The following is a 25199-nucleotide window of genomic DNA, read 5'->3' on the forward strand; positions in this document are numbered from 1 at the left end:
GACTTGAGTTTTGTACAGGGTGATAAATATGGATCTGTTTGCATTCTTCTATATACCAACATCCAATTAAACCAGGCCATTTGTTGAAGATGCCTGCTTTATTTTAAAGTGTTGGGACCTTTAAAATGAAGATTTTAGGTCGACATAAAAACTGTAACATAGTCGGGCGGTGGTGGCACACGCCTTTAATCCCAGCACTCGGGAGGCAGAGGCGGATCTCTGGGAGTTGAAGGCCAGCCTGGTCTACAAGAGCAAGTTCCGGGATGGGCACCAAAGCTACAGAGAAACCCTGTCTCAAAAAAACAAAAAAAAAAAACAACAAAAAAAAACTGTAACATAGTATTATATAATATTCTTATATCTCTAAAAATCTGTTCCATGTCTTGTGTTTGTTTTAAATACAGGTATTTCATTTTGTTGCTGAAATATAAATAGTTTCCTTGCTGAATATGTTTTAATCTGAAGGACATAAAATACATTCAATATGATCATAGATGAAATTTTGGTCATCACTTGAAGGTAGTAAATGCATAAACTAGACTCATAAATTAAATCAAATTGAAACTGTATAGTGTATGTCTCATGGCACAACAGAGCCAAAATAGAAATTCACAAATATTTTGGAAGGTCCCAAATATGTGGAAATCAACTGTACTCCATATGCCACAAGTAAAAATAGGAAATATTCTTATTTTAACCAAAACAAAAGCACAGCACATGGGCAATTTTGGAATATAGTTATAGTAGTATTTAGAGGCAGCTCATGGCTTTAAATGCTCACATTAACAAACAAGTAAGCTCTCAAATTAATGGCTTAAAGGTCCACCTGAGATTTGAAAAATATCTTTAAAATAAAACTTAGAGGAGGAAAGAAGAGGGACCCTAAAGGATGAAGAGATAGTAGAACATCTATGATGTGAAAATAATATGGGACAATGTGTACAGGGAGAGGAGGAGATGGGAATGGGTTTAACCAAAGCTAAGGGCATGTGAAAAATGTCTATGAAAACCCATTACTATGTAAGTGAGTTAATAAATGTAGGGTTTTTTTTGTTTTTTGTTTTTTAAAGAAAGGAGTTTGAACATATGTACCCTATGTGAGTGGACAATGCTTGACCTGGAAGACGTGGACTACAAAATGAAAATTTCGATGTTACCTCATTAGAAATTTTTGGTCATGAAGGCTCTAGAACCCCTACCTGCAAACGACAGAGAATATTGCCATTGGCCTTGATTGCACACCACAAATAGATGGTGGGAGCCTGTTGATGAAGATCTACCACACTGGTTGCAGGGCATAGAGAAATGAAGCTGTAACAGACCTGAAAATTCCCTCCATGCTGGGTGGCTTTCATAGTGATGGTAGTGCTATGTAGTCTGCTGGGGAAGAGGAATCGGCAATAGTCTTACCCAGTGGTGAGCCCTGAATGCTGTAGTCTTGAGCTGCCAGGAAACATATGTACGCTAGTGAATTAGGGACATAAAGACTATGGAGATAATTAAGCCCTTTCTGATTGGGTCTAATTCCTGCTTCATGGGATGGAATTGATTCCTGGTACTATAAACCTGATCAAAAACCCATGGCTCAGGGTATTCTAGGCCTTAGAGGAGAGCCCACTACCACTGCTTTTCTAAGTGGACATATTGCTGAAGTGTCTTCTGGTTTGTGCTTATAGTTATGCTTACACCTTTAGGAGAGTGCTGTTCTCAACCTTGATCAGAGAAGCTTCCTTTTGCAATGAGCAGCCATCAACACAGAGAAGCAGACACTCGAAACTGGCCAAAGTGCCAGGAATCAGTGGCTGTGATTGCTCAACCCCAAATGGGACATCTATACCAACCCCCTCAGTGCTTGTGGAAGAGGGGACAGAAAGAATGCAGGTTACTGCATTGGCCAGGTTACTTTGGTAAGTGGGTGAGCCTTTCCTGTGACAGCCCAGGTAAAGGGAGGTCCGAGCGAAAAGCTCTGCTGTTTTGCTCATGGCCTTGTATCTTGTAGGTGAGTTCATTTACTCTGCTGTTGCTGCCGCCACCCGCCGCCACCATTCCTTCACTGCGGCCATGTTCATTCATTCCACAGCCACTCCCTTGAAATTCTGATGTAGACTGGAGACTGGTGGCTCTCCAGGAGCACTCCATGCCCCCAGTGCCAGTTTAGGATGGTGGAGGCATCCAGCCGGCTGGACTAAGCAGTTGCCAGGTTCTCAGCCTCTCTCCAGTGCGGAAATAGCCATTGTGCAGAGTGACCTGTGTAAGGCGATCTAAGACATCTCTTTTAAACGTATATTCATTCTGTTGGTTCGGTTCCTCTAGGGGACCCCAGCTAATATAACTTTCAAGTTATAATGAATTTATCAGGATGTAGTGTCGTGGTAACCAGCCTAAACCTTCCTCGTACTTCCCATTTTCTGACAACCTCCACCTGAGAACCTACAGTGGACAAGGGAGAAGAGGGCAGCTATGGGCTTTGACTGTTCCCTGCTTCTTCATTGTAATGGCCGCTGGCATCTCTGGGGCTGGCTGGGAGGTCGTTCAGGAGAGTTAAAGTTACACAGGCATTATTGAATAGACCAGTCCTATTTCAGCCTCACATTCTAGGGTTAGGTGGGCACTTCTTGTGTATCTTCCCTGTACACAGGGCGGTCATACTGCAGCTCTATAGCCCAGGCAACATAGGCTCAGAATGACTATTTAGAATAATCTCGTACCATCTGGTCTCTGTGGCCCAGGGCAGCCTCTTCTGGCTGAAGTTGGCTTGCCTCAGACAGGAAACCTTTGAGGGTAGAACCTTTCCTGAGACGCACAGCTGACTGGCTCTTGCGGATGCCGTATTTGGTGTGTGGGATACACGCACAAACACACCATTGCTCTTCTTCTTTTTTTCTCATGTAATATGTTTTAAATTTATTTATTTATTAAGGATTTCTGCCTCGTCCCCACAACCGCTTCCCATTTCCCTCCCCCTCCCCCGATCAAGTCCCCCCCCCCCCCCCCCCCCCCCCCCGTCATCTGCTCGAAGAGCAATCAGGGTTCCCTGACCTGTGGGAAGCCCAAGAACTGCCCACCTCTATCGAGGTCTCGTAAGGTGAGCATTCAAACTGCCTAGGCTCCCACAAAGCCAGTACGTGCAGTAGGATCAAAAACCCACTGCAATTGTTCTTGAATTCTCAGTATTCCTCATTGTTCGCTATGTTCAGCTAGTCCGGATTTATCCCATGCTTTTTCAGACCTAGGCCAGCTGGCCTTGGTGAGATCCCAATAGAACATCCCCATTGTCTTAGTGTGTGGGTGCACCCCTCGTGGTCCTGAGTTCCTTGCTCGTGCTCCGTCTCCTTCTGCTCCTGATTTGGACCTTGAGATTTCTGTCCGGTGCTCCCGTGTGGGTCTCTGTCTCTGTCTCCTTTCATCGCCTGATGAAGGTTAATATTCATGAGGATGCCTATGTGTTTGTCTTTGGATTCACCTTATTTAGCTTCTCTAGGAACATGAATTATAGGCTCAATGTCCTTTATTTATGGCTAGAAACCAAATATGAGTGAGTACATCCCATGTTCCTCTTTTTGGGTCTGGCTTACCTCACTCAGGATAGTGTTTTCTATTTCCATCCATTTGTATGCAAAATTCAAGAAGTCCTTGTTTTTTACTGCTGAGTAATACTCTAATATGTATATATTCCATACTTTCTTCATCCATTCTTCCGTTGAAGGGCATTGCTCTTCTTATGTTGAAGTATCGGCCCAACTTATCTGAAGCATGGGCGTTCCCTATTAAAATCTTTCTTCTCCTTGCTCCCTAGTTTCATCTGGTCCAGTCTGTGCCTCTTGACTGCTGGCTCTATTCAGAGGCAAATGGCAGTTTCTGAGACTTTTCAGTCTTCCAAGATACCTGCTTCTCTTGCTGCCCCTTAGTTTGAAGTTCTTCATGTAGCTCACTTGCCCTTTAGGATGAGATAAAGGCATTTTTTTTTTTTTAAATCAGAAAGAGACCAGGAGGGGCCATCTACAGCATCTACAGATCCGGAGCCCCTCAAAGTCGATCTTCTAAATCTCTTGTGCAGTTTTAGCCAGACTCTCTGAGACATTGAGGTTGGTTAAGCCTATCTAGGAAAACCGCCCCCTGAGCAGACTCCTTCCAAGCCTTGCCAAGCATCTCTGTAATCTGACCTTACATGAAAAGAATCTTAACAACTAATGTTTAGCATTACTTCTCCTTTTCAGTGGCAGCCGGGAGAAGACAAGTCTCCTCTATAATAATAGCTAATCTGCTTCGCCTCACTGTCTCTCCTAGAGCTGGATGTTTATGAGGAGCAGCTGTTTGCTGTTTTGGAAGCAGAAGTCAGAACCCTGACCAGAAATGGGCTTTGGAGACCCACTAATCCAATGCCTTCCCTTCGCACAGGAGACATCAGGGAAATACAAGTAGCAGAAGTGATAAACTAATTTCTAGTTCACTGCTCAGAAATTAGTTTGTTTTTTTTTAATAACCTCGGTTCTGCCGGGGATATAAGAATGAAGGCCTCGTTTCCTCCCCATCTCTCTGCTGTGACTGAAGCTGTGCTTCTCTGTGGCTCATGCTAAACCTATGGGCTGTGAATGATGGAGAGCAGGGTGCCTTCCTGAACTCCTTGCTGGGACCTGCGGGCCACCTGAAGCTGACTGCTGACCTTCCCGTCAGCTGATGCCCCTGCTTGGCTGAGTCCCGTCTGCTTCACATTCAGCTGGAGGTGGGCAATGAGGAAGCAATGGTGCAGAGAAAGGGATCATTTGTCTGACAGCCTGGAGAAGCAGAGCCGTGGGATTTTCCTTTCTAGGAGTAGAATAACCTGTTGTCTCTCATGAACCCTGACTTCATTTAATACTGGCTGGTTCTTGTTTTGTGTGTCGCAGGGGGTGTTATTTAGTTTGCTCTCTGCTGAGTGGTAAAACAGAAAAAACATGCAGAGATTCCCAGGGTGGATGTTGGTAGAGTCAGATGGCAGTGGCCAGTGACAGACCGGTCACCAGGCAAAGGTCTTACCAGTGGGATTACAGCCTTGTTTTTCCTAGGGTCAAGGGCTATGCTTGTCTTATGGTCTTCTATGTAGCATGTCCTCAGAGGAGAAGGAACTGTGTAACTTCTGCAGCACACTGTGGGTGCAGTCCCCAGGCTAGAGATTTTATCGACTTCAGGGGATTTGGCATACTTGGGCACCTACCTGTGTGCAAATCCCTCCCCCCCCCCCCTCTCTCTCTCACACACACACACACACACACACACACACACACACACACACACTTCTTTTAGCCCAACATTTTGGTGGAGTATTTTTTAAAAGTGGGATATATATCAAAACATTTCTGAAAAACAACTGTATCTTTCATTATTATTGTATTATTGAGTTCCTTGTAGATATCGAGGCTGGAAATTATTCAAAGCTTTCCAAACTATTTTCCAGGTTCTGACATTGTTGTAAAGAGGTTTCGAACCATTTCGGTTTTTCTTTTATTGTTAATTAAAAAAAAAATCTGGGATCTTGTAATCTGCTGTGGTGTGGATTTCATGAGTTTCAGTGTGGGGAATGGGGGATTTTCTTTACTTTCTTGTATTCCCTTTCTGCCTGTCCCTATTTTTCTGGAATTCTGATCATTGAAACCTAAGGCATGTTCTAGTTTTCTTGTCTTTTTGCTTTTGGGTTTCAGCTTTAATTCTGTATGAAACAAGAGGCTGTTTCTACCAACTTTGTCTTCTACCCCTTCTGATGAAGATCATTTTTAAAAGGTACTGGTAGTATCTTCAATTCCTAGGAGTTTTCTTGTTTCTGAATTGGGTTCCTATCTCAAGAACACAACACTTACTTTTCTCTTTTTAAGTACACACAGGTGGTCTGAAGTTTTATCTCCCACTACAGTCCTCTTCCACTTAGGTTGTTTTATCTGCTGGCTCTGATTCATGCCATTTATCCTAGGAACTTTGTCCAGATGTCTGGTCACCCTTAGCTTTCTGTTCCTGCTCAAAGTGAAGCACCAGGAAACAAAACCCTGATAGAAGCCTGGGCTTGTTCTCTTGGAGAGAGTGAGCTGCCTAGTTCAACTGCTCTGAAATTGTTTCCCACAGTAACAGCATCATCATCTTTTGAAAGTCTTCCTTGGGCTGCTGAAACCCTTCTTACCATCTGCCTGTGTTGGTTACTGCCCTGGTTAGGACTAGGTGGGGAGAAAAGTAAAGGACCTCAGTATTCCATATGGAAATGTTCCCTGGTATGTTCTGTTTTAGCATTCCATGTGTGATAAGCTCTAGCCTGAGAAACCCCTCTCAATCCCCACTAGACTGCAGAGAAGAGACCTTCCATTGCTGTCACCACGGAGACAGTAGTCACCAGGCAAGAAGAGGCCTTGAGATTTACTTGCTACTTTAACAGAATTCAACTGAACTCAACACTTTCCATCCTTTTGTCTTGGGTACTAGAAGTAAATTATGTTGCCCTGGCTAATTTCTTGTTGCTGGTTTACAATTCTGAATATATCAGGGTACCACTTACACATTCTGCATGGTAGTCTACTAAACGTTACATAGATATTGTCTCTTTTTCTGATTGTTTTAAAAATGCATCTGTGTTAGAGTTTATTGCATCCTTTCCTTTTCTTTAAGAATATTGAAAGAGAACTTGACAATGATTTTGAAAGAGAGCAAGGAGAGGTATATGGGAGGGCTTGGAGGGAGGAAATGGAAGAGAAAAAATACTGTACTTTATAACCTCAAAAATAAAAAATAAAGTAAAATGTCTCAATTCCCCTCAAAGAATATTTCATTATTTTTTGAAAAATTCATACAATATATTTTGATCATGTTCACCCAAATTCTCCCTTAATCCCTTCTGGATCCATTCCATGCCCAACTTTGTGCCCTTTTAAATTTTTGTTTAATAATCCTGAGTGCAGAGAATAAGTGACTGAGGGGCTCAGCAACAAATTGGACATCTACATCACATCCCCTCCTTAAGGTTCAGGGACCATTGTGGAAGAGGAAGTAGGAAGACTGTAAGGGTCAGAGGTCAGGAGAACTGGAGTGATGCCTTCTGGACCCAGCAGGCCCACTGCACTCGTGAATCAGAGCTGAGGTCACCTGCACAAGGTCAGTCCAGTCAATATCCGTCATGGAGTGGGAAGGACCTCACGAGTCCTCGACCCTGGCTGAGGTGGTATGGACAGTTCTTTCCTTTCTCCTTGTGGGTCCTGAAGTCTAACTTAGATGGTCAGGCATACACCTTGACCCACTGAGCCATCTTAATAGCCCTAACTTAAAAAAAAAAGCATGTGATCCAAGCAGTGGTGGGGCATGCCTTTAATCCCAGCACTCAGGAGGCAGAAGCAGGCGGATCTCTGTGAGTTCGAGGCCAGCCTGATCTACAAAGTGAGTTCCAGGACAGCCAGAGCTGTTACACAGAGAAACCTTGTCTTGAAACACCAAACGAAACAAAAAAGAGCACGTGTCCATTTTTGCTGAAATCTATATATTCATCCTGAAGATTATAGTCTTAATATTTTGGCCAATCAGAATTTTCTATGGGGAGAGGGGATTGTCACTGATGAGTCCAGAGATACTGGGGGCTAGAAAGAATTTAGTTTTGTTTCTTCTTCAAAAAGAAACATTGTTCAGCCATCTATCTGCCAACCCACACATAGGCTGATTCTAGACTTGGCTGTTGTCAAGATTCTAGCAACAAACATGATGCTCAGATATTTCTGTGATAAGTCGTCTGTGAGTCCTTAGGGTGTATGTGGCTAAGAGCGGCATAGTGGAGTCATATGGCAATTCTTAGGAACGGACATACTGACTTCCACGGTGGTCAGAACGATTTATATTCCTACTAGGAGCACACGAGAGTTCCCCTGGGGCTCCCATACTCACCAGGATTTACTGTTGACAGCATTTACTGATGACAGTCATTCTGACTGTAGGGAGACTGTCAGAGTGGCCTTTGTTCCTTGATGGTTAAGGCTTTGATATAGCTACACGACAGACTTTTATTTAGCCATAAAAAGTACAAAATTATGTCACTTGCTGGTAAATGGATGGATCATCATATTCAACTGAACAGGTCCAACTCAGAAAGATGAATACCCAAAGTTTTCTCTCATTTGTGGGTCCTGGATTATAAATAGATTCCTATAGGACATGTAGGTTGAGGGGACACTGGGGAAGGAAGGAGATTAGGAGAAAGGAGAAGTGGGGAGAAAAGGAAAGATCTTGGGGGGGATAAAATTACGTGGTACAGTGAAAACCTTTTTATAGGGGCCGTCATCATGTATAATGAATTAGTGTCAGTAAGGTTTTAAATCTTAACGAAAGTAAACTAGAAATAATCATAAGACAGATTGTAAATATTTGATAGGAAGAAACCGGTTCAGGAAGCATCCCTGCCTTTCCAGACCAAGGCAGGGGTGTGGGGATGTCGGGGTGTGGGAGTGTGGGTGTATGTGTGTCAGGGTGTGGGGGTATGGGAGTGTGGGGGTGTGGGAGCATATGTGTGTCGGGGTGTGTGGGTGTGAGGTCTGTTGTCAGGATGTAGGGATATGGGGGTGTTTGTGTGTCAGGGGGTGGGGGATGGGGGTGTATGTGTGTCGGGTGTGTGAGTGTGGGGTGTGCGGGTGTGGAGCTAAGGAGGTGTGAGTGTATGTGTGTTGGGGTGTGGGGTGTAGGGGTATTGGGTATATGTGTGTCAGGGTGTGGGGCATATGTGTGTTGGGGTGTGGGGGTGTATTGTGTCAGGGTGTGTGGTGTGTGGGTGTGAGGTGTATGTGTCAGGGTGTGGGGAATGTGGGGTGTGGGGGTGTGGAGATGAGGGGTGTGGGTATGTCAGGGGTGGGGGGTGGGAAGATGCTCCTGTGTTCTGTTCTCAGTCTTCAGAGTGAAAGAAAGAAGCCTGAAAACAATGTGGTTTTAAGTTTCCAGAGCGATTTCTGATGATCCCGGAGCAGCTGGAGTTGGAAGGTGCGCTTGCGTCTGAGAGGCTCTTTCCGCCCGCGAGTTCGACATGCACATCCTTACTCTTCATCTTTGAGTCAAAGGGAGACGCGGGGAACTCAGAATAGTTTAAATAAAAGGAACAGGTCGCCCCCTCCTCCCACCCAAACAGAAGCATTGCTAACAGCTCCTATATTCTCTTCCCGTGCTTTATTCTAGGAACCCCTTTCCCCCTCAAGATATTTTTGTTCATGAAATTGTCTTAGACTATCAGTAAGTTGTCAAGAGGACCGCCCACTCTTCTCGCACCCAGCCTCTTTGTCGTGAAGGTGATTGACTTGAGAGTTCTGAATCTGAACTTTGCAGCGTTGATGCCACATCTTGTGTCTGGCTGCTCACTCGGCAGTGCCCTCTCTCCCTCAGCCTCTCCTTCATTCCCTCCCTCCCAGTTCATATCTGCAACCACATTCAATAGGTCAGGGCAGCCCTTGTCCGAAATATGTTACATCTCACTCCAAAACAAGCGGCAGCCGGAAATAGTCAGGTCTGCTTACGAACGGGATTTTCTTTAAGGATCGACAGTGTGTGTGTGTGTGTGTGTGTGTGTGTGTGTGTGTGTGTGTGTGTAAGTCTATGTGCACACATTGTGGGATTAAAGGACAGGTGCATTGTGGGAAGCTCATCCTGACTAAGAGCAGGCAGCTGTAGCATTGCGATAGGAGCTTGGGACGCTTCACGGAGCCAAAACTGTCAGAAACTGCTCCTGGGGTCAGAGTGACGACTGTAAGAGTCTGCATCCCTCTGACAACTGCTCAGAAAATCTAATGCAAGGAAGACAGAGGAAGAGAAGATGCGGGGCACGTTTCCTGCTTCTCTGTGGATGCTTAGCAAATGCCAGCATAGGCTTTACAATGGTGGAAGCAGCAGAACTGGGGGCCTGTGCCCTGATCTTGGTGAAGGAGGACCACCGTCCTGGCGTCGACCCAAACACGTGTTTTCATAGAGAGATTCTTTATTAATTGGGGGAAAAAATTAAAGTGGCTGCTTTCTGACTCAGGCAGAAAAACAGCAGCAAAATGACTCGCAGGTGCCATTCTTAAGAGGAGGCGAAGGGAAGGTCTAGGAGGGTGGTATATTTTGATTGGCATGTTAATAAGGTGAACCAAAGCGCGCGCCGCGGGGGAGGGGGTGTTTGCTGGACTTTAATTCTTTGATAGCTGGACCTTGGTCGTCAGCCTCAGGAGGAGGGATTTGCCAAATAAGGGAATGGACCTTGGGGCTAACTTCAGGAATATAATCCAGTGATTTACAGGGGAGATGGGAGGGGAGAGAAAAGCCTGCCAGGATCTGGCTAGGGCTAGCTAGAGTCCCTTGGAGACTTGGGAGAATGAATTTCCTTAATTTAAGTAGTTGAGGAGGCAACACCCTTCTCTGCATAATCCATGCTTCACCTGCGTCATTGTTCCATTTTCTCAAGGGATCGCTTGCTTGACTGTTTGTGCTAGGGATCAGCAAACATCAATGAAGGTATAGGTAGTAAATTTTTGGCTTCGTGGCCCATATGGTCTCTGTTGCAAGTGTTCCATGTTGCTATTGTGGTGAGAAAACAGCCGTGGCAATTCATATGTGAGGGTGGCTGAGTGCCAATGTAATTACATTTATGGAAACTGAAAGTTAACTTTCATATCATTTTACAAGCCATGAAATAATCTTAATCATTTGAATGTTTCAGCCACTTTGAAATGCAAACACCATTCTTTGCTCATGGTCTATACTAGCAGTTCTCAACCTGGGGGGCATAAATGACCCTTTTGGGGGCTGAATGACCCTTTCGCAGAGGTAGCCTAAGGTCATCTGGTATATCAGATATTTATATTATGATTCATAACAGTAGCACAATTACAGTTACGAAGTAGCGGCAAAACTAATGTTATGGTTAGGGATCAGCACAGCATGAGGAACTGCATTAAAAGGCTGCAGCATTAGGAAGACTGAGAACTACTGGTCTATACAAAAGAAAACCACAAGTGGGGGTTGGCTCCAGGCCATTTTTAGTCCAACTCTGGTCTGTATCCAAATTGTGGTACGGCAGAGGGAAAAGGGATGTCTGGGCCTCCTTCCATCCCCATCTTCTTCTTTATCTTTCATTGTGTTGATTCAGAAGTCCAAAATCTCAAGCCAAGAAAGTGAGCTGATTCTTCCTGAACCTGCCAGTGTCAGCATCAAGATAGGAAGCCAGCACTGAGTGAGTCCAGGCATATTTGGAGATTCTGCATGGTTGGAGCTTTGCTCTCGGGAATGACAATTAAAATAAAGTCACATTTATAAATTAATTTGTTCTTCTTGCTCAGTAATGATGCTTGAGTCAGGAACTTCTGGAAAAATGCATTGTGAGCAGGCGAATTATCATAGCAAAGACCCCATCTAACATGTAGAGGCAGAAGAAGGAAGGATACAGATTTTACAGTCAGTCAGATGCATATCTAGATCATGCCTGCAACGTGTGTTAGGTATGTCATGTTAAAGAGGAGGTCTTATGAACGTCCCTGTCTGGAAAGTGAGGCTGTGGGTACTTACCCTCTCACCAAGGTTGTGGGGACCAGAGATGCTGCACATAACAAATCCCAAGGTATTTAACAGTCACCACGTACCCTCATCAGGTCAAAGACAAGTTTGCCTAAGTCAGAGAATCTTTTTGGGATAAACCCTGAGACAATGAAATAAATAAATCAAGACATTTTTTCATTTCCAATTTTGAAACAGGTATCTATAGTATTTTTAAACTCTTTACTTTTTACTCTGTGGGGGTCCACCACCCAACTCTGAAATAAATCACACAGAGACTTATTTTTTCTTATGACGCCTGACCTTAGCTTGGCTTGTTTTTAGCCAGTTTTTCTTAACTTAGATTATCCCGTCTACCTTTTGCCTCTGGGTTTTTACCTTTATCTATTTTATATACTTTTCTTTACTTCTTATTCCATGTCTGGTTGTGTGACTGGGTAGCTGGCCCCTTCTTCTCTTGCTCCTAGATCCCCTTTTCCCAGACTTTTTCTTCTATTTATTCTCTCTGCCTGCCAGCCCCATCTATCCTTTCTCCTGCCTCTCTATTGGCCGTTCAGCTCTTTGTTAGACCAATCAGGTGTTTTAGACAGGCAAAATAACACAGCTTCACTCAGTTAAATGAATGCAACATAAAAGAATGCAACACTTCTCTGCATCATTAAATAGATGTTCCACAGCATAAACAAATGTAACACATCTTAAAATACTATTCTACAACACATGTCTTCTTTGACTTGGGGAATATTAAACTTTTCCACAGAAAAATGTGTCAGTTCACCTCTGGCTGTACTAGAAACACTGTTTCTGCACTTATTATTATCATTTAAATGACTGTTATTTGTCCAGCTCTTCTTGAACAAACCGCTAAGTGTCATGTTAGCCCTGCTTCTGCCAAGATTCTTCAAAGTATTAACAAACACAAACATCTCCTCATGCTCAAGGTAATGTACAAAGTATTATTCTATGTACAGCATATTGGATTTTATTTAAAAATGTTTTTCCCATATGACATGTAAGTCCATTATACAACAGCTGGAAAACACACAAAATAATGATGAAGTATTTTTTTTTTCATTTGGACACCACCCAGCATAACTTCAGATAAACTACTGTTCCTGTTTTGACATGTGTTGTTCTCTTGTTTCTGCTGTTTTTACTCATCTTCTCTGCACCCATGCTAGGACAAAGTGATGTGTGTTTCCTGAAATACTCACGTGCACAACTCATACATGTATCTTAAATGGTATCAGCTTATCATTAGCAATAATGAATATGTATTATCATGGATAAGTTGAAAAGTACTAAAAACTATTCAGGAAGCCGGGCGGTGGTGGCGCACGCCTTTAATCCCAGCACTCGGGAGGCAGAGGCAGGTGGATCTCTGTGAGTTCGAGGCCAGCCTGGTCTACAAGAGCTAGTTCCAGGACAGGAACCAAAAGCTACGGAGAAACCCTGTCTCGAAAAATCAAAAAAAAAAAAAAACTATTCAGGAGTTATGCAAGATACCCTATAAGCTCACCACACAGGAATAAAATTTTAATATCTTTCCTATTTTGTTTTCAGAGTGCTGAGACTACTGTATTCTTTGATTTTTGAGAATGGTTATCATCTATATGTAAATATATATATATATATGTGATTACCATCCTCCTCATATATGTGTGTATACAAGTATATTAGCCTTTTCCCCCGAGAAAAGATCGTTGCCAATAATTATATATACATAGTTTTAGGTGAACAGTAAATTAGAATAGAGAGTAGTAAAATAAAAGAGAATGTTCCCCACCCACTCAAGTGAACACTCCCTCTCTCCTAGCAACCGCCCCACTAGAGTAGAGCATCTGTTCCAGTGGATGAGCCAACATTATCATGCTATTTACAGTCCCTGGTTTACATTAAAGTCTATTTGTGTGTGTGTGTGTGTGCTGCACACTCTATGGATTCTGGTAAATGTGTTTCTAAACGTGTCCACAAAGCTCTCTGCTCTAAGCATCCTCTATCTTTTGCTTTTTCATCCTCTCCTCTTCTCCCATCGAAGGGATTAAGTTAGGTTTGGATTCTGGGTTGAGCTTTGTAAGAGGGTCTATTGTAAGTACAGCAAGGCTCATCCCAACTTTTGCTTTTCGACTCACCTGGTTATCTCTTCTTCCGGGATGCACCCTGCCATGATGCTGGCTCCCTAAAGAGACCAACGCAGCGGGACCCTTCCTTCCTTGGAAGTGTGGCCTCCAACACTATGGATTCAACAAACCTCTTCCTAAGCACTTAACTTTGAGTATTGTTATAGCAATGGAAAATGGTCTAACACATGCGTGTAACGATGCATTGTGTGACTTTTCTTCTTTAACCTGTTGAGGTTATGTGACAGAGAGTATTAAACGATGGATATTTGTACTAGGTTTTTTCTTTTTGGTCACCAACCAGTTCCCAAATCATGAGACAGAAACTTATTATTAGTTTTGAATGCTTGACCTTGCTTAGACTTGTTTATGTCTAGCTCTTTTAACTTGTTTTAGCCTGTTTCTCTTTATCTACCTTCTGCCCTAGGGCCTTTTGCTTTTCTTTCTTTCTTTCTTTTTTTCTTTCTTTCTTTCTCTCTCTCTTTCTGTCTTTCTTTCTTTCTTTCTTTCTTTCTTTCTTTCTTTCTGTTTTTCTTACGTTCACTGCTTCTTGTGTCTGCTGTCTGGAGGCTGTCTGGCTTCTGGGCTTCTCCCTTGCTCTCTCTCTCTTCCTTCTCTCTCTTCTTTTTCCTTCTCCTGAGCCTAGAATTTTTTTCCTATTTATTCTCTCTGCCTGGCAGCCCCACCTAATCCTCTCCTGCCTAGTGATTGGCTATTCAGCTTTCTATTAGACCAATCAGGTGCCTTAGTCAGGCAAGGTGAAACAAGGACAACACATCTTTATTTAATTAAACAAATGTATCATAAACAAAAGCAAGGCACATTTGCATAGTTAAAGCAATATTCTACAGCATAAGCAAATGAAACATATCTATGTCTATTTAAAACAGTATTCTATAACAGATATTCTATCAATTAATTTATTATATCATAAGTTTTATACCACAGTCAATGGACCTTATTCCTTACATATCTGAAATAAATCCCACTTGGTTATTTTATTTATCTCTTTTTTATTTTATATTATATTTTATCACTTAAAAAATACCAATCCAAATTCACACTCCCTCCCCTCATCCCACTCCCCTCCCACTCTCTCCACAACCTTACCACTCCACACCCTCCAATCCGAAGAGAAGGCAATGCACCTGGCTCTGTGGAAAGTCCAAGGCCCTCCCTACTACATCTAGGTTGACCAAGGTATACATCCAAAAAGTATAGGATCCCCAAAAGTCAACACATGCAGTATAGACAAATCCCAGTGCCACTATCAGTCTGCCCCTCAGTCTGCCCCAACTGTCAACCACATTCACAGGGACTAGTTTGTTCCCATGCTTGTTCACTCCTAGTCCAGTTGGAGTTGGTGAGCTCCCATTAGCTCAGGCAAACTGTTTCAGTGTATGAACCCCTCATGGTCTTGACTTCCTTGCTCATACTCTCACTCCTTCCACTCTTCAGCTGGATCTTGGGAGCTCAGGCCATTGCTCCAATGTTGTTTCCATCTGTTGGATGCTCAATTTCCATCTGTTGTTGGACGAAGGTTCTGTGGTGATATTTAAGATAATCATCAGTCTGACTACAGGGCAAGGCCAGTTCAGACACCCTTTCCTCTATTGCTTAAGGCCTTAGCTGGGGTTATCCTTGTTGATTCCTGGGAATTTTTCTAGAGCCAGGTTTCTTGCTAACCCCATAATGACTCCCTCAATCAAGATATCTCTTTCCTTGCTCTCATATCTGTTCTTCCTCCATCTCAACTATCCCATTCCCTCAAGTTCTCCTCAACCCTCCCCTTCCCCCCTTTCTTCTACCTCTTTTTATGAATTGTGTTTGTTTCAATAATATTTTGATGCAAGTGTTTATGTCCATGCTTGTGGAATTCTGGTATGTATCTTTTTCTTATTTGAGAGATACTAGTCTATTAGGGTGAGTGAAAAATATTTCTTCTGCCTTTGTCTTCTAGGAGAGATTGTAGGGAATTGTTGTAATTTCTCCCTTGCACGTTTGATAAAATTCACCAGTAGACCATTTGTGCGAATGCTCAATTTTGGAGTCATACACCTTTTACATAATCTCCTAATCTCATGGAATATGATTAGCTTCATAATAATAAATTAGGAGGTAATCCTGGCACTCCTAAACCCCCTGTGTGTCTGTCTCTGCTCTCGTTCTGACTATGGCTTGAGTTTCTCCTCGTTTTCAGGCTACACATTTGTCTTCCCTTCACTCCAACCGATCCGTTTTCGCAATTTTCATTTTATTTCTCAAGTTCGTTCTGCACAAATTTAACTTTCAGAGCACATAACCAGTCTCTTTATGACACTGCTACGGAATTCTCTTAGTGTGATAGGTTATTTTTTCCAGTATTATTTGTCCACTCATTTTTTTCTCACAACTCTCTGTTTCTCTTTCATGGAAAATCTCCTTTCACATTACACTTATTTTATCATGCTTATTTTCTACCTTTATTCCCTCCTCTGATGTAGTAGAATCATTAAAGTAATAGGATTGAAAATTAAACTGTGAGTTCTGTTCAGCATGCAACAAAAATCCATTGCTTTTTTATTTTCTGTAGCAGATTTGCTCTTTATGGACCATGACCTCCACAGCTAATTGGGCGACGTATGTAGTGAAAGGGATAGAGATAGAACACATACAGATGCTGTTAGTTAATGACACCTCCACTTCATCCAGCTTGGAGATGCTATTCCAGGAGACATGCCATCTCTCGGGAAAATGCTCCAGCGTTAGGTTCCTCCCAGCTCTGTTTCACGAGTCTTTAAGTTCTTAGGAAACAGGAAATTTGGATCCCTAAACCAGGCTCTGGATGTGTCCTGGTATATTCTTTGGAAGGATGGATGGATAAAATCTGGCTCAAACTGGACTGAGGTCCACTGGGAAACAATAGGTCTTGTTGGAAGCTAGTGCGCATCGCTGTGTCTGCTAGTGAAGTTCTAGTTGTTTGTCTCAGGTTTCAAGGTCCCTACACAGATACCTCTTTGTTGAGACTAGGTTCTGCTAACCCTTTGGCATGGTTGGAAGTCCACTATCTCTCCCAAGGTCACACAGAAGCATCCATCTCCCTTGAGCTGTTCTTGAGGTCACTGGCCCTGGGCTCATGGCTCTAGTCATATTTCTTGATATATCATATCTATTTTTATATGAGATGCTGCTTTAAGATAAAGGATGTAATATGCTTATATAATACTGGCCTTTTGAAACCTACTACTGTTACAATGAATATATGCAAGTAGAAGAGAAAAAAACCTAGTATCTTCCAGTCTGTCTAAGAAAGTGAGGAGAAAGTTCCACTAAGAATTCTGGAGTTACCCAATAGAGTTGGTGTTGTTGGTGCAGCCTCCTCTACTGTTTGTCTTAGCCAAGAGACCAGGTCACCATGTCTGTTCACAAGCTTGCCCTTCTCTGCTCAGATGAGTCATCTTTTGGTCCTAGTACTTTGCTTCCTCAGTGGGACTCCAACTTCCCTTTACCTGTGTGTAGATCCCTAGGCTCTTCTTACTGTAAAAATCTGAGAGTTTTACCTCAACACTTGTATGAGTTCAGACGTCATTCATATTTTGCATTTGATTGGACTAGCAAGAATAATTTTCTTCTTCTTTTTGAATTTCAAAATTTCTTTCACTTTTGACAGAGGTTGATTTTCACCCAAAGTATAGTTTTTGCTAATTAACTTTCTGGCTCTCACACTCAGGAGATTCAATGCTATGGTTGATGATCCATGTGGCAATGAGATTCATGGCATTTAAAAATACATCTGCCACTTCCAAGTATATCTGGTCACTGGCCATTTAGAATCTTCAGAGATGTCAGTTTTCTGAGGAAAACAGGAAAATTTTGACTTTCCCAAAGGTTTAGGGATTTGGCTGTGGAACCAGCAGAGAAGGTTTAATAGCTCAAAGGGGAGAAAGAGGGGCCATCCCCAGGGTTGGTGTGACTCACACATCGTACAAATACAAAGTCATTGGGAGTAATTACAAAATAAGAACATTTACAGGTTCTTTTTTATTCCTCAATACAAAAACAGAGGAGGTAGATGGCAGTGACTCAAGCGTCTTGGGAGTAGCATCCAGCACCCAGGACGATCTGGAGGAGGGAAGAGCATCAACTCCCATGAGGTCCTGACTTCCTTCCTCAAAGACTGCCAGTGGTTAGAAAGCCTTTGGCTTCATTTCCCGGACTTAACCACCACAAGCTGAGTAATGATTTTCACAGCTCAGTTGCTTCATCTCAGCTGGCAATGCTAAAAGCCGTTGCTTGCTCGGCTATGTAAGAGCTAACATGCAATTTCTTTTAAAAAGACTCAGGCTTCTTTCAACCCGTGCACCCAATTTATTGGCTCTTACCTAGTCGGTGTTCATTTTTTTTTAATGGTACAATGTGCTTCCTTCTGTTTCCTAGCTTCTTCCACGTGTGATCTCACAGTTTCAATTAGAGACAGTAGTGATGATTGGTTGAATAGACACATGTTCACCTTAAATCCACACTCTTGAGGTTGATCCTTAATTCCCTCTTCTACTCTAGAGCCTCTAGGAAGGACTCCCACTTCCCAAACAACAGTCTCTGCCTGAACTCTGTGGGAGGAAGCAGAAACTAGTTGAAGGTAGCACAAACTGTGGAATGGCAGTCCTGAAAAAATGTATTGGTGATTGCTAATTTAAATATTAATGGGTTCAATTGTTGTGGGACAATGGTCTGTACCCTGTCAATTGTATTTTAATAAAATGCTGAGCCGGGCCATGGAAGCACAAGCCTTTAATCCCAGCACTCAGGAGGCAGAAGCAGGTAAATCCCTGTGAGTTCAAGGCCAGCCTGGTCTACAAGAGCTAGTTCTAGGACAGCTAGGGAAACCCTGTCTCAAAAAACCAAAAAAAGAACAAGAACAAAAACAAAACAAAACAACAACAGCAAAAAAAAAAAAACCCAAAAACACTGAGTGGCCACTGACATCACATTGGATAGGGTGTAGCCATTTGGCCTCACATTATACAGGTTTTAGTTATTTGACCACATAGTGGATGGGTTGTAGTCATCTGACTTCACATTGGATGGGTTGTAGTCATCTGAGCTCACACTGGATACGTTGTAGTCATCTGACTTCACATTGGATGGGTTGTAGTCATCTGAACTCACACTGGCTAGGTTGTAGTTATTTGACTTCACATTGAATAGGTTGTGGTCATTTGACCTCACACTGGCTAGGTTGTGGTCATTTGACTTCACACTGGATAGGTTATAGTTATGTGACCTCACACTGGGTAAGTTGTAGTCATTTGACCTCCTGTTGGATAGGTTGTTGTCATTTGACCTTCGTATTGGATAGGTTGTAATCATTTGATCTCACATTGGATAGGTTGTGGTCACAGGACCTCACACTGGGTGAGTTGCAGTCATTTGATTGACTGTAGTCACACACTTCCTTCATCAAAGAAATCATATGTCCAAATGAAATTATTTTTTGTGCTTATGAAAGGGAGAGGATAGAATGGGAGTGGGAAGTGGACTTTCAACAACCTCTACAGCAGTCAGAAATCTACAGGTCTAAACCCTGGCTTCTTTCAGTGATGGGACGTGACACCGCCTGGAAGAGCAAGCTGAATAAACCTTTTCATTGCCCAGGTTGCTTTGGGCTGTGTTTTATTACAGAAAGAACACTTAGAATCTATTCAACACCTAGAAGTACATTTTTGTTTTCTTGTTTTGAGACAGGGCTTCCATCTGTATAGCTCAGGCTTGTTTTGTATTTGTGATTCTTGTTCAGCCACTCAAGTTCTGGAATTATAAGTTTGCACTATCACGTTTGCTTGACTACAAATGTTTGCAGAAAGGAAAACACATTAATGAATTTTTTATAGAATGTTTTTATAAGGTATCCTCCCCGAGTGAGGTTTCTGAGCTATTCAGTTTGAAAATGAATTACTTATTTAGCATGATTTTTTATTTATGTATATTAATATTGCTAAAGTTATATTAACATTACTCTTCTAAATTATAGTCTCTTCTGAACTGCCTGGCTCTCACTTGACACGCAAGTAAAATGTTCTGTGTGTAGAAGAAAGACAAGTACTGAAATCAGTCTTGTAAGCCTTTCACAGAGCAACAGCAATAGCTATCCAGTGAACAATGGACTCCTGAAATATTTAGGTCTGCGACGATACTACTGGGGTGTGGCAGAGCTCAGAACATGGAACGACTGACTCAGAGGGATTCAGGTCATGGAGTTTAGTTTGGTGCCTCTCCTCTACAGTTCTATTACAACACTCTCTCATAAACTGGAACCCCACCATGACCAGGCAATGGAGTTGGACACCATAAAATGAGACTCATTCTCAAACTCCTCTCGTGCTTCTAAACTGCTAACAGTAGGACATTTGCCCAAGGCAAAACTCCACTATCTGCTCTTTTCCTTTGGGTCCATACTAGAATTTGACCAGAATAAGTGGCTCCTCATCCATTCAATGAAATCCTGAAGACGGATAATTTCCTACGTGAATTCTGAAATTTGTAAGACAACCGTAACTGGGCATTCAGCCCGTTGCCATTTTGATTGCTGACCCATTCTTTGATGTTTCCTTTCTCTGCTACAAACTACAGGTCTCAGGCTGCCTTGCCACCTGACTGTGCTCAACTAATAAGAGGAAATCAATGGTGGATAAGCTTTAGTATTTCTTATCCACACCTGGGCTGTAGGAAGCACGTCTGTCAGTGGCTGTGTCTACTCAGGGATTTCAGATAAACTAGAAGCCATCAGCCTATGTTCCCAGACTTCTTCGCTGTGGGGTTAATTCCCTGGAGATAATCCCAGACTTATAATCTCCATCTGCAGTGACAGACTTTTTTCGTCAACAACTGCATACTACTTCAGAATTACCTTTTGATATGTTTGTTTATAGTTAATTAAGTGTTGCACAGCTTTCCTGGAAAGCTGCCACAAAAGATCCATGGGCAGACCTTTAGTAACCTGACCTTTCCCCTGTTCATCTCTATTCTTACTCTGAGGCAGAGTCCAGGGAGGCATATGTTGTTTGACTTAAAAATTAAATAACTGTAAAATTTGACAAGTAAATTGTGGACTAGGTTCTGATTGAGCTATCAGATCATGAGCTTGCTTGTACTGTCAACCCTACATCATCAAGTGGAGAGGGTCAACAGGAGAACAGACTCTAGAACTTTAAGGAGATACGCATCAAGCACAGAAGAAAGTGCCTTAGGTTCCCAGGGCACCTGCTCCTTTGGGGTTAGCACTGTCCCTCTGCACCATTCTTGCTCCTCAGGGACAGCATTCTATGACTGTTGGAGAGAGGAAGAAGAAACTTGGTGGATCGACGGGTTTGATGACAGGTTGTCCTCTGGCTGTGTAGCTCTGTCTAACAGCGGTGACAGGAATCCTCCAAGTGAGGATTTCTGGCAATGTATCTGGCTCCCTACTTCATACAAAAGACAGGATGAGCATAAGTGTGTGTCTACACCAATTTGTGGTACTGGTTTAATGTACGACTATAGATGGAATGAACTACAAGACTGGTTAAAAAACAGAATGGGTAAGAGGAATGTGGGCACAGTCCATGGAAAAGGAACAGTATTAATACAGTCATCACACAATATAGCTACCAAAGGTCTCCTTGTAACCTGAACATTCTCAATTATTAAGGGAAGAGGTTAGCCTCTTCTAGGCATACAAGACAGCCTCTTTTGAACTCCTTCATAGCATAAACAATCATATAAACAACCATTTTATGTGTAGGTATTCATAATAATAAATCATTTATTAGTTCAACTGAATGCCATGTATGACCCTCAGCAAAGTCAGTCTGCTTACTTACCACTCCTCAGTGCCAAGATCCTCTTCGGGATCAGTGCTATGCAGTCTGACACCAGGTTGCTTACACAGGAAGCAGGGAGAGATATATTTGCTCCACGATAAACAGCTATTCTGGAAAGTCTTTTGCCTTTTTGGACCCATAGTTTCTAAAAGCTATATTTGCCGTTCAGTCATCCGGTTCAGTTTCTCCTAACCACTGACTTTATAGTGGGGACTATTAATACAAGACTAAGAATTCAGTGTCTTATGACATAAAATTCTGACCAACAGATAAAGCTTTTGCTTGTAATGGCTATGAAGAGATGTGATCTTTCATCCTTAGAACTCTCCCTCTCCCTTCCCCCATCCTCTCTCTCCCTTCCTCCCCCTTCTCTGTTACTACTGCAGTCCTTTTGCTGTCTATGGCCATTACTGATGCAATAGCCAGAGACCATTTCTATGATTTTGAACCATTCTTTAATACATGCTAAACTGTAGCTTTGTAAGTAGCTCTAGTGTTATTTCGGGTCAGTTCCATACTGGTAATAATCAAGTAAGTAGCCAGGTGTTGATAAACAGCGGCTTTGTTTTCAGAGTAAATAAGAAATATATATTAGTATGAGTACAATTATTAACTTGTATATTGATCCCTCTTTATTTTTAATTCAATTTTTTTCTTTTCTTTTTAAGATTATAATATAATTAGTCTATCTCTCCCTTCCCTTTCCTCCTTCTAAACCTCCCCATACAAGAGACAGGGTGATCCAACATGCTCACACCTGAAAGGTGTGAGAGAATCTCTTTGCTTGGGATTCTAAACCAACATCACTTGTTGGTGCCTGTGTAAGTGCTCTCCTCTCGGACCCTGACTTTAACTCACTTTCAAACACTTTTACAAACAAAAGAAGTCTTTGAGAAGTCCACCGTCCCAGCCATGTATATAGGTGTCTCTGAACCATTCAACAGTCAACGCTCTAGCTAGAAGTTTGCCCCTCCGCAGCTGCTTCTCATGCCAGGCTGCACATTATGCTGCTTCCAGCAAAACTCTTTTGCAAATCTGTTCACAGCAGTTTCCCAGTGGCAAGAATTCAAGTCTTCAGCAACAAGAAAACTAGAGTTCCTTCCACATTTTAATCTGAATTCTTCATGAGTTTCTACCGTGTACAATGATCTCTTAAAACCAACAGCTCCATTTCCCCAAAGGTCATAAGCATGTGATTACATAAATGTTTTTATTTTTTCTAAAGCAAGAAGTGGGGGGGGGGATACCCTTTATTCAACTGGCGTGTGCCAGCTGGACACACAGCCATATTTATACTTCCGTATGTCCTTCTGAGATAGATAATTACTGATCTGTTCAGGACAGAGACCTGAGGCATCAGGAAGTTAGGTGACACACATCAGACCTGGGACTTGAGATGGTTAATCTTGTTTGTCAGCTTGATCAGACATAGAAGTGTATCTCTAGGTGGGGAAGACTGACTGAGGGAGTAGAGCCCTTCTCTAGAGTGGGTTCCTCTACCCACTGGTAACAGCCCAAAGAGAAAGAAGTATAACAAAAGCAGTGCTTCTTTTGCCTGCTTGCCTTCACTCCTTACTGTGGTTGCATTGACTCTGTTGCTTCTTTCATCCTTTGCTGACTTTGGAATGAAGTCTCTTTGCCCTTCCAGTGTGGACTAAAGATCAGCAGTTGTCCAGTTCTAGGCTTTCAGTGCCAGATTAGAATTGCTGAGGCTTTATGGACTTGGAAGGTACTGGGTCCTCAGTCTCTCCTGCATATAAAGAGTCATTATTGTGGGGCTGGAGAGATGGCTCAAAGGTTAAGAGCACTGGCTGCTCTTCCAGAGGTCCTGAGTTCTTCTATTTTCAGCAACTACATGGTGGCTCTCAACCATCTATAATGAGTTCTGGTGCCCTCTCCTGGTGTGCAGTCATACACGCAGGCAGAACACTGTATACACTGTATCCATAATAAATAAATAATTCTTTTAAAAAGTCATTGTTATATCACCTAGGTCTTATCTTGTATGCCAATTGTCTAATTCCCTGGGTGATAAATATTCATTCTGCGAGTCTGCAAATTTAGAGAATGCAGATCGATGCAGACCTGGAACAGAAATCCCTGAGTGTTTTGTGCTCACCTCTGATGCATCTGTGTTGAGCTCCCCTGGTCCCGTGTGTTTGATTCCCAGATGCAGCCAATAGCTCTTGTACCAATAGCTTCTCTGCTGCAAACAAACACTAACACCCTTCCTTTCCCTTGCAGTCACTTCCAGCTGTTTCTCTAACAATACAGGCTTAGAGTCATGAAAATGTTACTTCTTTCTGTACGGCATGAAGAACAGTGATTAACAGTCATTGAAGATCTTATGTCAATGTCTGTTAGTTAAATTACTTGCTATGCCCTCTGACCTCAGCCTAAACAATTTTGGCTTTGGCTTCCTATAATGCTCCTTGATTTTTTTCTATTTTAGGATTGTTTTTCTCTTTTCATATTTGGCTCTCTAGACCCTTGCTGTGTAAAGGGACGTGGGTGGGCCAGCATCACCATCTAGGAAGGTACTGCAATGCAGATTCCATGCTCTACTAAGCCAGGGTAATCTGTGTTTTCTCAGAAGTCTCTAGTGGTTACTGTGCATATTAATGTTTGAAAGTCACTTTTGGAAATATACTAGCAAGTCAGACCTAGCCAGGCATTTGTAGTCATATTTGAAATGGTTATGTATGTACTTATCTTGTCTATTCCCCTCCAGGTCTAATAAGACGACAGTGTCAACCCTTAAGAAAAAAGGTTGCTAACCTTTATTCTTGTACATAGATACCTCACAGAACTGAAATTCTAGAATTTCAAAATGATTTATTTATTTTGTGTGTATGTGTGTTTGTTTGAATGTATAGATGTACCCCACGTGCATGCCTAATGCTCTTAGCTGCCAGAGGTATTGGGGTCCTCTGGATGCCAACCTCAGTGTCCCCTTCAGGGTTCAGAAGAAGACTTAGAGCAAGCGCAGGACTTAGCTCTGAGGGTGAAATGAACTCTGCACTATGTACTGTTCTGCATCAGCTTCTTTGTCTTCTCCTGCTGCCCTGCTGCTTTTCTCCCCCTGTTCTGCAGAGTCTCCAGTTTATATCCACAGGCAAAACAAGGGCGATTCTCCGAGCTTGGATGTCCCTTTATCTTTGAAGGTCCCAATGTGATCTATATGAAAGACTCCTTTCCTGACTGCATGTCCTGCCAAATGGAAGATAGTTGCAGGAAGGTGGCTTCTGATGGATCTCAAGGAATGAAATGGAGATTAGACTGGGAACCAAGGTTATTGCCTGCGTGACTAAATTTCCCACTGGAGGTCCCAGAGTGGGGGGCATGATCCAATATACCAGTACATGGGAAAGATTTGTGCTAAATAATCCATACTCTGCTGAATCTTGCGCCAAGGGAGAGTGCTTATGGCTTCACAAGAGATCCACTGTGAGAATCAGTCGATATGCCCAAGATGGTAGGCCCAGTGCCTTGAGCACTGGGTTTGCCTCCATCAGAATGCATTCATCCCAGTGGGTCAGCCTTCTACCTTATCAACTGAAATCTCAGGGTGTGATTCCTGCAGACTGCAGCAAGAAGGAATCAGGTTATCTGGAGCTAGAATTACAGATAGGTGTGAACCACAGTGTGCATGCTGGGAACCAAATATGGGTCTTCTGCAAGAGCAAAAGATGTTCTTAACTGCTGAGCCATCTCTCAAGCCTCTGGATTAAAC

Source organism: Microtus oregoni, unplaced genomic scaffold, assembly GCF_018167655.1.
Source record: "Microtus oregoni isolate MIOR12 unplaced genomic scaffold, Mior012 000000F_ref0000247, whole genome shotgun sequence".
Taxonomy (NCBI): Eukaryota; Metazoa; Chordata; class Mammalia; order Rodentia; family Cricetidae; genus Microtus; species Microtus oregoni.